Source organism: Pan troglodytes, chromosome 15 (assembly GCF_028858775.2).
Source record: "Pan troglodytes isolate AG18354 chromosome 15, NHGRI_mPanTro3-v2.0_pri, whole genome shotgun sequence".
Taxonomy (NCBI): Eukaryota; Metazoa; Chordata; class Mammalia; order Primates; family Hominidae; genus Pan; species Pan troglodytes.
In genome coordinates this window covers 81,720,289-81,734,261 of record NC_072413.2, presented here as the reverse complement: position 1 = coordinate 81,734,261, position 13,973 = coordinate 81,720,289, and the positions used below count along the sequence as shown (strand labels likewise).

The 13,973-nt window shown below is 33.2% G+C and overlaps 1 pseudogene; it reads right to left on the bottom strand.

Annotated features, from left to right (window-relative positions):
• Nucleotides 1-11,999: 11,999 nt before the first annotated feature.
• LOC112205498 (U6atac minor spliceosomal RNA) lies at nucleotides 12,000-12,101 on the bottom strand (annotated as a pseudogene).
• Nucleotides 12,102-13,973: the final 1,872 nt, after the last annotated feature.

The following is a 13,973-nucleotide window of genomic DNA, read 5'->3' as shown; positions in this document are numbered from 1 at the left end:
TTATCATTACAGGGGTCTGTCCCCATTCTGAGGTTTTGCTTTTCACTCTCTTAAGGGTGTTGTAAATGAAGTAAAATTTTTAGTTTTATTGTAGTTAAATCCATCAATCAATTTTCATTTTGGTCTATAATTTGTGTATGAGGCACACAGTGTAAAGTTAAGGTCAAGTTTTAATGTTTCCTTACGGATGTCAAATTGACCAGCATTATTTAGTGAAAGGCCATCCTTGGCACACTGCTCTGTTGTACCAACTTTGTCATAAATAAAGTTGAAATCAATTGAAATTGCTCTCCGTCCTATTTTATAAACATACTGTAAATTAAATTACAGTCTCTCAAAGAGAAATTCTCTTAACTTGCTTTAAAAAAAATTCAAAACACAGTGCTATGCAGAAGCATTTTAAGCTGCATAATTAAGTGGAAAAATTTGATAAATTAATGAGAGATTGTCCCTACTTATTTTACATGCTCGGTCTCTGAGCTCAATGTTCTGTTTTATTTCAACATGATTGGACAAAAGTTAAATCCCTAACAATCAGAAACAGTATGGAAATTCCATCCTAGAGGACAGACCAAATCATTATAGCTGAACTTACTTGTCACAAAAGACCTTAATTGAGGAAAATATCTGGAGATCATATCATATCAGGTATTAACAAAGTAAGAAGGATTTAAAATAATGTTAACATTTTTAGGCACCTACTTTGTGTCAGGTTAGTTCTTAGTATACATAAATTTTTCTCTTAATTTTCAAAGTAGCCCAGGAAGTCAGGTTGTCATTAGCCCTTTTTATCTTGTGAGAAACTTGAGTACCCAAAGTTTCTCCACTAATCAATGCTAGAGTCTTTTCTATGTGAGTCCAGAGCCTGTACTCTTGAACAATTAGTTACATTGTATCTGAAATCATCAATAAAAGACTAAGGGAAGTCACACTAAGTGATTTCAAAAATTTGAAGCTTTATCAGTGAGATGCAGAAGACACATACTACAGGACTCCAAGAATCGAGGACTAACTGATAAGAGTTTTAAGGTGCTAGTTTTTGTCTCCATGTTGGTAAAAAATCTACACTTCATGGAACAGCCATTCTGCAGAAAAAAGAAAAAAAAAAGAAAGAAACAGCTCTCTTGGAGCTCAGAATCTTCCTAGCACTGGTAGTATTTTAATTAAAAATCTAGAAGAGAGATTTCTGCACTGGATGAAATGTTGAGTGAGAAGACTTCTAATTGCTCCTCCAGATAAAATATATTGTAATTGTTTATTACTAAATATCTACTATGTATACATTATTCTACTTAGTTCAGTTTTGTGCATGGGAGAAAGAGTGTATAAAAGAAATTTAAGACATCCAGCTTCCAGTAGTTTATAATACATAATTGCAAATACAATCAATATATTAAACTGAAAAAATTTAAAGTATCTACTGTACTTCCCTTATCAATGACAATTTTTTAAAATTATATTTTGTGTGAATGAGAGATAATGAATTCTTATTGCTTCTGTTTTGTGCAGTTTACAAAACACTTATTCTTAAAAAAAAATGTAAGCCAAAACTCCATGCCATTATCACCATCCCTGTAAAGCTAGAAAAGATACTTTAATTAAGGCTGTTGATCAACTGTTGATATTCTACAAAGTAGAATTATTGTTCAAAGAAGTACAATAAAAAAACTGCCCCAAACACACATAGGTTTTAATCTAACCTCCAGGTCTGTAAGATATCTAACCTGATGCTAATAAAGTTTTAGACTCTCAAGCATTTCAGAAAATTGATAATTGTGTCTCATTTTTCTAATAATTACAGTCTGCACATTTATCTCATATTGGTTATTCTATCATCTGCAACAAATATACAGAAGAACATTGGTAGAATTAAAATAGACTATAGTGTTGTAACAAATAACTACTGAATCTATGTTTTTAAATGTAAATGTATCACTTATGCAAGGACTGTCATAGATTTGGACTTCTCTTTGGGGCAGCTGTTCCCTTTGTAGCAACTAGACAATTGAATTGGTCTCCCCTTTTTGGTTCCATTATGTCAAAACATAGCCATAGTAGGTAAAGTGATAAAAATTCCCATCAATTATAATTACATATGCAATTCAATGATTAATGCTGCAGCATGATAATAGCATTTTATAAAGGAGGATGCATCTAACTATTCCATATCACATTGCTAAAAATGTGGTCACATCAAGGATTTTTACTATTTTAAATAAGGCAATAAAAACTTCATCTGTATCTCAAGCACTGTGCTTGAAAACTAAAGGAAAATACAATGGTCTTTAACAATTAAACTTTATGCATTAAAAAGAAAATGATCACATTAGCGGCTGTGTTATGCATGCAATATATTCATTAATTCTTAGGAATGGCATACTATTTAGGGTTATGTTCATGAATTTGTACTTATGCTAAACAATAATGACAACCATTAAAGGCAGAATCATTAGACTAAATCTGCACATGCTGGTTTGATAAAACATTTAACTGTTTTGTCAGGCAGAGTTCCATTAAATTGACATTTATTTTTAGTTTTGGGTTTTTTTTTTTCATAATCTCATAGAGTGGTAGTTAGATAATAAGCAATTAATGTAATTTAGGTACACCTCACTTTTATTCTGGAGGAGACAGATTATTTAGATTGATGGTCGGCATGAATGTTGAATGTGCCAATTGAGGCAATTATTTGAGAAATTATTTTCATAAAGTATCATTTCATTAGAATAAAACTTAACAGAGGAGGAAATTGACAAGATACTAGTTCACGATCCAATTGTGGAACTCAGTCCTAATATGTTTCAGGATTTAGACTTTTTCTGATTTGAGAAAACCAATATGTTACAGAACTCCACAACCAGACACTCCGAAATTTCTCCAGCAAAAATGAGAATATTCCATCTAAAAGTCATACATAAAGAATATGTATAGCTTCTATCAGAGCAGCGCAAGTTTCTCACTATGAGTACAGCTCCAGTCAAGTTTGCCCGACAAATGGGTTATTTTAAAAACCTGTATTTTCTGAGATTTTTGGATTTGGGAAAGATGGATAAAAATTGTAGATCTATATGAATGAGTTTTTAACTGCTGTCCATCACATATACAACTAAACATACATATTCTTTCAGGCATCTCAGAGAGTCGCAATCAACTCATGCACCTGGTCATGAGCTGGACCATTCTTTGTGTCCCTCAACATCACCTCCACTTCCGCCTCCTAAATTAAACACTTCCTTGCTTCTTTCAGAAGAGAACCCGGGAACTACACTTTCCAGAATCCCTTTTCTCTGACTTTGAACTAACTTCCTGCTACATTTGGAAGTTGTAAGGAAAGGAAAGGCAAAAGCCAAAAACTGAGTGGACCAATGACAAAGACAAAGTTCAAAGTGATTTGCTGATGAGCATCTGAGAATGAGACCTACTGGTGCTGCAAGCTGACGGTCTGGTGGCTTCCTAGAGATTTTGGGGGTGGGTTATCAGAGGAGTTTCTGTGTGAGTTCTTAAGAACAACTCTGCCCCTTTGATGCTGTAGGCTGGCATCCCTGGTGAGAGCGTTTCTGAAAATCTGGCAAAAATTCTTGATCAAAAATACCTAGAGGGTTTGTTTTTCTGAGTGAATCCTGAGTCAAGACCCCACAATGAAGAACCAGTTCTCAAACTGTGTAAAAGTATGGCAATTGTTATACTTGCCTTTGAGATTTATTCAAAAACAAACAATGGGCAAGGTAATAAAATCTACCAATAATAAATTCCTTATTTTCTATATCTAACCTTGTCTAAACTGTTTAAACAAGGGTATTTGCATTGAGCATCCTTTCATACCTGGAAAGATAATTTGTTGTAAGCTCATCCCTGCTGTTCACAAATAAATCTAATACGGCATTTCAAACAAATAAGTAAGAAGTAATTAGGCATATAAATATTCTGCTTCTCCAAGACAAGTCTTTATTATTATTGTTACTGTTACTGCTATTATGTAACGAATCCATCCTTTTGTGATTTACCTTTATGACTAAGCCCAGTGAAATCTAAATCAAAGATCATTGCTTTTATTTTTAGGTTTTTTAGGGTGGTCATTTAAAAAGAGTGTTATTGAATGTCATATTTTATTAAATAACTGAAAGTTCAAACATGTGTATTCTCCATATTTCTTCTGTAATCTTTTGAATTTAGGCATTTATTTGAACCTGATCCTGCATTTCTTACCTACTTCTGTCATCAGAAAAGACACTTTATGACAATGTATTTCTCTGGGTTCCAAAAATGGGAGTTTGTGAAATAGAGTGTTATTCTGAGTTAAATGCTTCCAAAGGCCTCCCTGTGATTTTACCGCTAATTTCAAGATTTATGTTACTAAATATGTGCTGGCTAATAAAGCCATTCTTGAATGATAACTCAACAGACTATTTGGCATAAGCACAATTGTTCACAGCTGCATGCAAGATGTCACTACATGAAAAACAACAGAAGCACTTATCTTTTGCATACCGCTAACCACGGCCCCTCAACAAAACAAAATACATCTACTCATTTCTCTTTATTCTATTCTTTTAGGAGAGAACAAGAATGGAAGAATAAACTATAGCTGAATAAACATAATAATATGCAAAATATAAGCTATACGTACATATTAAAGAGACTGACACATCTGTGTGTCCATTTTTATTTATTTTGATTTTGTTTTGATAGTTGGGAGCCAACCTGAGGTAATTTAGTTTCAGGTAAATTAACTCATTGGGAAAGATACAAGTTACAGCTCTTCTGTTTGTGATATGTCATCAACTTTATTACTTACTTTTAAGAAGTTGATAAAGATGGAAAAAGTTTAATGTTATGGGTAACATTCAATCGTTTCCTCTCATAACTAATAATTGCTTTTGATACAGAAGATTGATTATCACTGGAAAGTTGAGTTATTCTTTCAAATGTTTCCATATTATCCAAAATTCATATATTTGATGTGAATTAATTGCTAAGAAATACTTAGACTCAATTACATAAATTACATTTATTTGATAAGCTTTTATGCACCTTGGACTGTTAAATATATGCAAGAAACTCTCCTTGCATGTCATGTAGCATCAGATCCCACTTACATTTGCCAATTTGGTTGTGTCTCTGGAATGTCAACTTAACTAAGCTACTTGCTTCGTTCATTAGGTCATGTGCATGTAAATGGTGAAGCTGGAATGGAAGGGTTATCTAAATAATTTAGTTTAAGCTTGCTCTTTTAAAATATTTATTCCTCTATTGGAAATATCTTAAATAATTTCCTTGCTAATCTTGTTAGTTGTCCAAATCTGTTATTTTGATTTGTCTATGTAGACACAGTCTCTTTCTTAGTTTAATAATATATGGTAGATTCATACCCACAGGGGTGCAACTGAAAGCTGACATTAGGGACTTGATAAAATGGGTAAATGAATCCTTGTGTTGTATACAGAAATGCCACGATCACGTTATACGTGCACATTTTTCTGAATATAGAGAACAAAGCTGATGTTTTCGAAGCAATCTCTGACTCACAAAATCTTAATTTATTCCTACAAATTCTTTTATATTCATTTAACAGCTTTTTGCTAGGTATATTAATTATTATAGTAACTTTCTATTGATTATCTCGTGATGCCGTCACATCCTGATGATGGATTATACTCAACATATATAATCCTCAAACCTGGAAGCTTTCTTTTCTCACATTACCTATGTATTCCTTTACTCACCTATAACTTTTACTGTGATGTTTTAAAATATATAGTGGATTTTCCACTGCCAAAATGTTTGGACTGTAGTGGTTTGTCATCGTTGTTTCATTTTGAATTGTTTTAAACTTAAGATTGGAGAATAAACTATAAATTATAGTTTAGTAGTCATTTAGAAGAGCTTAAAGCCTAGTGAAAGCCAGCTGGTACCTTTGAAAATACGCTAAACAAACAACCAAGTATCAAATGTCTAGCTGTCAGTTTCAAGAAATGAATGTATTCCAAGGAAGAAGATGGCCTTTGAAACTTAATTCTTTTAAATATCTTACAATCTATTAAATGGCTATTAATTACTCTAAGGCAAATGACTCACTCTTTAAACATCATGTCACTCTGAAAAGCTCAACTAAATATTACAGTTACCAATTTAAACAGTACTGAACAATGATGACATTCAATTATATTTCTATATTCTGAGCACTTACTTTTCTTCCAATAAGCTGATCTTGTGTTTGGGGAAAAAATAATATAAAAACACACAAAATGCGTCCTGATATCTTAAATAGTAAAAATAAAATAAGGCCTATTAAAATCAGCCACTTTGTATTATACTAAATTAACAGAACACGTTAAGTAGGAGTTGGCAGTCAACGAGCTGTTAGAATTTTATTTCTTGCTGAATTTAATGCCATTCTTTACCTGAGATGAACTCAATGAAAACTGCATCTTAAAAAAAAAACAGCATAGCAATTAAGCAGATGTAACTCCAGATCCAAATAAGATTTTATATTTTAAGTGGTGGTTTCAAATAAATAAAATAGACAACATTGCACTTTTTTCTGCCAGTAGCAAATATTTATCCCAAAAAAGTCATTTTTCAAGAAGATTGCCTTGTGCAGAAAATAACGTTTCTCAGGATTTGATTTAGGTGAGCTTTTCTTATCTTGCATTGAGAAAAGCAGGCAGAGAAATACGGAATATTAGCAAAATACAGACTTTATCAAGTATGTTTCCAGCTGAAAATGATTTTCTCAAGACACAAGATAATTTCTTCAATTGACACTGAGTATGAGATGAGAAAAATGTGTGACTATTAATTTCTTTTCGTAGGCTGGTCATTGTGGCTACTATGAAGTGCCTTTTGCTGCTGGCAGTTTACTATTGAGAAAATGTTCCTTCTCTCAGCGTGCCTAAACACAGCATAAATCTCCTTTTCTTTTGTGAAAGTGGATTCCTATAAAAGCTAGTTGCTTTGCATATACAAAGTTGATCACTTCTTTTTGATTATTTAAGAAAATAAAAAAATAATGTCCATGTGAGCAGGAAAAATGCAGGCAGGTGGCACCAACGTTGTTTACATTACCAAATGTTACTATATTTTTCTTTTTATTCTTATATACTAAAGATGAATAGGCATAAAAAAGGAAAATTATTAAAAACTCCTTTACTAATAATTGATCTTGGCTAGGCTCCATTATAAATATAGATGCCATATATAATGTTTTTATATGTCCATTGTTATGGTCTAGAAAGTGTGTGTCCCCCAAGGCGGTAATAAGAGTCTTTGGGAAGTGATTAGATCATGAAGGTTCCGCCCTCATAAATGGGATTACTGCCTTTATAAAAGAGGCCCAAGGGAGGTTGTTTTCATCCCCTGCCCTTGAAAATGTGGCAAGAATATGTCATGTATGAAGCAGAGAGTAAACCTTCACCAGACACCGAATCTGCTGGCACCTTTACTTTGAACTGCCCAGCCTCTAGAACTATGAGAAATATATTTTTATTCTTTATGAATTACCCGGTCTATAGTATTTTTTGTGATAGCAGCCTAAAGGAAGTAAACCATGGATGATAATACCACACACCATGATCCTGACTGACTGAAAATAGATCAGGCATTACTTTTTTTTCTGTTTTTGTAACATCCATGGATTCTGTCCCTAGAAAGGATCAACACATGGTAAGTTAGCAGTTTTCTAGTATAAAAGTTAAAATATAAACTTGTTAAAATAACTATAACTACAATAGTTTGTTAATGGATACACAACATAAAAGATGTAAATTGTAACATTAACAGATAACCAGTTTGATTATGATGTCATGGAAGTTTCTTCTACCTTCTGAATATCAAGGTGTCTCGTATACAATATATTCTAATATGCTGAGATATTTAGGCATAATTGAAAGTTTGAATAGAACATGTATTCATTTATTTCCCTGTAGTAAACGTTTACTGAGGTCTTCAATTCTGTGCTTGGCATTAAGGATAGAGAAGGAATAGCCATAGTATCCTAGTTAAAGGGGCCTTAGAGCATAGGTATTCATACCGCTTTATAACTTTCAGCCATTGACCTTAGTTTTCTCATTTGTGTATAAATTATGATTCGATCACATCTCATAGGCCCTTACATATTTGAGTTAGTATACCTCTATGAGACAGATTTAACTAACCTTGGCAAAAAGAAAATTTTAAAAAATGAATATACATTGACTCACACAAACCCAGGCAGGGTAGAGGTGCCAAGATTAGGGGGTTGTGGGAGCAGGAATTGGGCACCACCAGCACTCTTTCTCTGGCCTGTACTTCTCTGTGTAGATGAACTTCAGCCTCATATCCCAGAATTTTGGAGAAAGCTACACCCCTGGTATGGTTCACAGTAGTCCTTAGGGTTTATATTTTCCCAGATACTCAACTAGAGAAAGTGATAGCAAGGATTCTTTTGGCTATTGAGTTTCAAAGTATCATTTGGATAGGCTTCAACTTGCCTGACTTTCATGACACGTGTTATAGTCAGAAAGCTGTGCTACTTTCAGAGCCTCCATTCAAAACCAAGGAATAATTAAATTAATAAATAAAGCCCAGGAAACAAATTTGAAAAAAGGACCTCCAGGGTAAGCATGTGGTGGGAAGAAAGCATACATGCATGCTGTGCACATCAATGAACTTCTATTCAAATATGCTAAGAGTGCATGCTTGTTTTGTTATTAACTCATAGAGAAGTTTTAATCAACTAAAACTCTAGTCTTTTTTATTTAATTTTTGGTGGATTTTAAAGTATATGATGATTTAACCTAGAAGTCAGAATTTATATTTATTCTATATAATAATTTAGCCATCTTTATAGAAAATAATCATCAAAAGAAAGTAAAAAAGACTAACATAAAATGTATTTTTGTTTCTAGTAAATGAATTCCAGAAGTCGCTGGTACAGGAATAGTGTGATCAATGCACATTCATCAGAAGCATAGCCTCCTGGCCCCAAAATATTCTCCTGGATATCATAATCTGCATACCTGGCAACAAGATGGAAGCACCAGAAGAAAGGTATGTTTTATTAAAATGGAAAATTCAAAGAAATTTCGTAGATCATATCTACCAAATCTTTTAGCTACAAGGACACCTGATGAGTGTCATGTTTCAGTCCAAGAGCAATATACCAGCTATTGATCAATGTTCTGCTGCCGATGAGGAAAAACAGAGTAGATATTTTGGTATCAATGAGTAGTCTCTACAATGTGAAAATGTGTGTGTGTGTGTGTGTGTGTGTGTGTGTGTGTGTGTCCTAAATATTTTTGATGCAGATCTTCTTGAAAAGTTGTAATGAAAACATATAATTTAATTTTATGAGATACTTATTGAGAAACTAAGTGAAGCAGCTCTCAGAAATAATTTTTGAGAAGTCGAAGCACTACATTCTTCGTTAGTTTTACTTAGAGAAGCTTATACAATATTTACATTTTAGTTATTATATAATGTATATTAAGCCTATACTTTTCTTATATTTTTATTGTAAACATGAGTTTCTAGATGGTTTCTTAAATGCGCAATGTCTTTCCTATAAAAATAAAAAATGTATTTAAATAATTTCAAAGATTATTGATTTATCAATTGAAATATATTTTAGAATATTAAATGTCTTAGGATATTTCTATGAAAAACTTTTCATATTCATTTAAAGTTGGAACAGTATTTGTGATAGAAGATTATTTTCCCAACAATTTTGTTGTAGTTAACCTACTGACTATAAGTGCTGACTGTTATATAATAGTACAAAGATTTTCTTAGATATATATATGATATTTTCTCTCAGCTATATATATACACACATACATATATATGTATACACACATGAACATATATATTTTTATTTCAAGCAAATTGGTTTTTGCATTGTTTTCCAATCAAAATAAACACAATTCTAGTTATTTAATACACATTGCAGAATCTTCATTACCTACAAAAGTCATTGTTGGCTGGGAATTATTATGATTTTGGTTCTGTTGTCAAGTATTCTAGGAATCCTTTCTCATTTCATTTCTGTGCAAAATGGATTGGCATGAGAAATGAAGAGAGTCAAGGTTGCCAAGATTCATTTGTCAGCATGCATTGAGTCTAATCAGTCAAATAACTAACTTTTTACAACTGGACTATCATTCACCCTAGATTAATCCTGCTGATTCAATATTTGGTAATGATTTACTTTATAAGATACCTTGCTGAAATAAACATGAGCTATATTTGTCATTCTTCTAATAAAACAATTTTTCAATAAAAATTTGGTTAATTTGGCTTTTTAAAAAATGAATCAATAACAACTCCAAGAAATTGAACTTTAATTCTAAGCCATCATAAAATATTAGTCCATGGTCCATTTCATAATCTTGCCCAGCTTTATGTTCATTGAATTACAGTGTTCTGTAGTTGAAGGGGGAGTCACTTCTGGTCTGCCAGTGTAGTAAAAACTGTTGAAATGCCCACAGTCCCCGTTTGGGAAGAAAAAACATAATTCTACCATGGTCAGTAGTGTTATGAGATGATAGTTGCAGTTTTCAGCTTTTCTTTGAGAATTGCCCTTAGCTGAAGAGGAGAAACTAGTCCAAAGTCATGCCCCCATTTCCAGGGGCAGCATGTTTCTAATAACTAGTTGATGTGGGTATATAGAAGCCTAAATTTCTGGACACTTAAACCCAAATGGGCTCAACTTGGAAGGACGATACCTCATCTTCATAGCTGAAATATCTTCTGTGGCTTTTGGAGGACCAGCTACTCCCTCTACCCAGCTAAGCCTTCTTTCCTTCCACAGCAGGTACTAATCTTAAAAGCACTCCCTAATTAATCTCTGAATGTTATTCTCAGTCTTAGTGTATGCTTCAAAGAAAACTCTACCTAAAATCACCACCACTTCTGATTTGCTATGATTATAAATTAAGTGACCTGGACCCAGAAACTGAAACCCTTTTGATGTAGTAGCAAATTATAACTATGTCTATTCTTAACTTTATGATTTCAAGTTAATTTTACTTTATCTTGAACATGAAAGTAAAAACTGGGTTAAACTGCTCTACCTTATTCTAATGAGAATATTTCTCTTTTCTCCTTCATGCACTTTATAAGGAGATTATTTTTAAAGACATAACTGGTTAGTTTAATATTTGAAAATCAATGCATTTCAGCACAGTAAGACAGTAAAAACAGAAAGAGATCATTTCCACAAATGCACAAAACAGCATTTGTTAATATCCAGTGTCCATTTCTGATAGACACACATACATGCCAACAAAAAAAATAAACAAACAAACATTTCATTAAACTAGAAATCAAAGTAAAGTTCCTAAATTTGATAATTATAGCTATAAAAAATCTACATTAACATCATACTTGATGATAAAAGACTGAATGGTTGTTTCCTTTTACAATTTGGGAAAAAATACAATATTTGTTCTCACTATATCTATCATTCTATTAGTATTTCTAGGCATCAAAATAAGAAAAAGGTAAATAAAATAAATTCCTATTTGCAAAAGAAGAAAGAGCATTGTCATTAATTTTCTGTTTAGAAAATTTTGTGGAATCTAAGAAAAGCAACTTAAGCTAATAACAGTGTTTATCAGAATACAAGGCTATTATACAAACAAATAAACCCTATGTGTATATACTTGCAACAGAACACTGGAAGTTGAAATTTAAAAATACCATGTAGAACTGAATCAGACTATGAATTTTTTTTTTTTTTTTTAATGGAGCCTTGCTCTGTCACTCAGGCTAGAGTGCAGTGGGGTGATCTTGGCTCACTGCAACCTCTGCCTCCCAGGTTCAAGAGTTTCTCCTGCCTCAGCCTCCCGAGTAGCTGGGATTACAAGTATGCACCACTACGCCAGACTAATATTTTGTATTTTTAGTGGAGACGGGGTTTCATCATGTTGGCCAGGCTTGTCTCAAACTCCTGACCTCGGGTGATCCGCCCGCCTCGGCCTCCCAAAGTGCTGGGATTACAGGCGTGAGCCACCATGCCCAACCTAAAACGATGGTCAGATGCCACGAAGTAGGTGGCAATGCCTTAACCGTATACGTGTTGTCAGGCCCAAGGGCCTCTTCCATCCTTGTCAAGGGGAGTGCTATGAAATTTTAAGACATAAATCTGACAATGAATGAACAAGAGCTCTGCACTGAAAACTTTAAAATTTGCTGAGAGAACTTAAGAAGATATAAATAAGCGGAGAGAAATACCTGTACTGTGTTTATGGGCCAGAAGACTCAATATTGTTAACTTGAAAATTCTCTTTAAATTGATCAATAGATTCAACAGAACTTTAATTATAATTCTAGCACAATTTTTTTGTTTGGTAAAAATGACAAACTGACTCTAAAGTTCATTTCAAAATACTTTGAAAATGAAGGACAACTTTGCTGAACTTACACTCCTGAATTTAAGTCTTATCATAGACTTACGGTATTCAAGAGGTTTGGTATTGGCATCAGTTTAGACAAATAGATCCATGAAACAGAATAGAGTTCAAAAATAGACCTACACATATATGGTTAATTGACCAACACAGGTGTAATAATTTGCTGTGGATATGAAATAATATAAACTTTGATCCAGGTCTCACATCATTTTTTGAAATGAACTCAAAATGATCACATCAATATGTAAAGTTTATAACTATAAAACTTTTAGAAGAAAAAATATTTTGGGCCTTGGGTTCTTACATATGATAGTATGATGTATAACAAATAAATCATAAATTGAATTTCTCAAATTTGGAGATTTCTGGATTTTGATTTACACTGGTAATGGAATGAAATGACAATCTACATATGGGGAAAACATTTGTAAACCACATATCTGGTAAAGAATATGTGATTCAGAATCCATAAAAAGCAGCCAATATTCAAAAATAAGACAACAAAAAACTCAATAACAAATTGTCAGATGATTTGAACAGACAGATAACTAAGTAAGATATATGAAAGGAAAATGAGCAGTGAGAAAATGTTCAACATCATTAGTTTGTAGAGAAATGCCAAGCAAAACTGCACAGAGACACTACTATATGCCTATTAAAATGTCTAAATTTTCAAAGATTGAGCATGCCAAATGTTGGCAAGGAAATGGAGGAACTGAAATATTTATACTGTTAGAACATAAAATTGTAAAACCACTTTGCAAAAGAGTTTGGCAGTATAAAAGTCAAATACTCTATTTTTTGTTTGATCAAAGACAGCTTTCAAATCTCACCCTTTCCTTCTCCCCTTTGCTCCACCTCTTGGGAAGCCAATAAGAAAGTCAGCTTGCTCCCTTCCTTGGAGCATGCAGAAAGTTTAAATACACTTGTCTTGTATCACTATGGACTGATACTGCCTTATTTTCCTTGGGGGAAATGTTTGCCGTTTTCTATATGAGTAATAAACTATATTTCATACCCATTGGTCCTATGTGTCCTTTGTCTCAACAACTGTATAAAGCCTCAAAGCTGGTGGTGGGGAGGGAGTGATGACAAGTGTACAATAGGGAAAAGTGGTGTCCAATTAAAAACTTAAAAGAGACAATTTCTTAAATAGGTAAACAAATATCATCTCATCCAATAAAATGACAGTGTGTATCTACACAAAGACTTGTACATGAATGTTCATAGAAGCTTAAACTTTAATAGCCTCAAACAGGAAATAACCATCAAAAGGTACATGGGTAAACACGTTGTGGTAGAAGCATGTAATAATTATACTGAACAAAAGAAATCCTACAAAGCAATTGTATATACTGTATAATTCAATGTATTTGAAACTGAAAAAGATGCAATGAATCTGCAGTGGCAGAAAGAAGATCAGTGGTTCCTGGGAATGAGGGAGTGGCTGTAGGAAGAGCTGGAAGAAAGGTGATATGACTTGGCTGTGTCCCCACCCAAATCTCATCTTGAATTGTAACTCCCACAATTCCCACGTATTGTGGAAGGGACCCAGTGAGAAGTAATTGAATCCTGGGGCAGGGG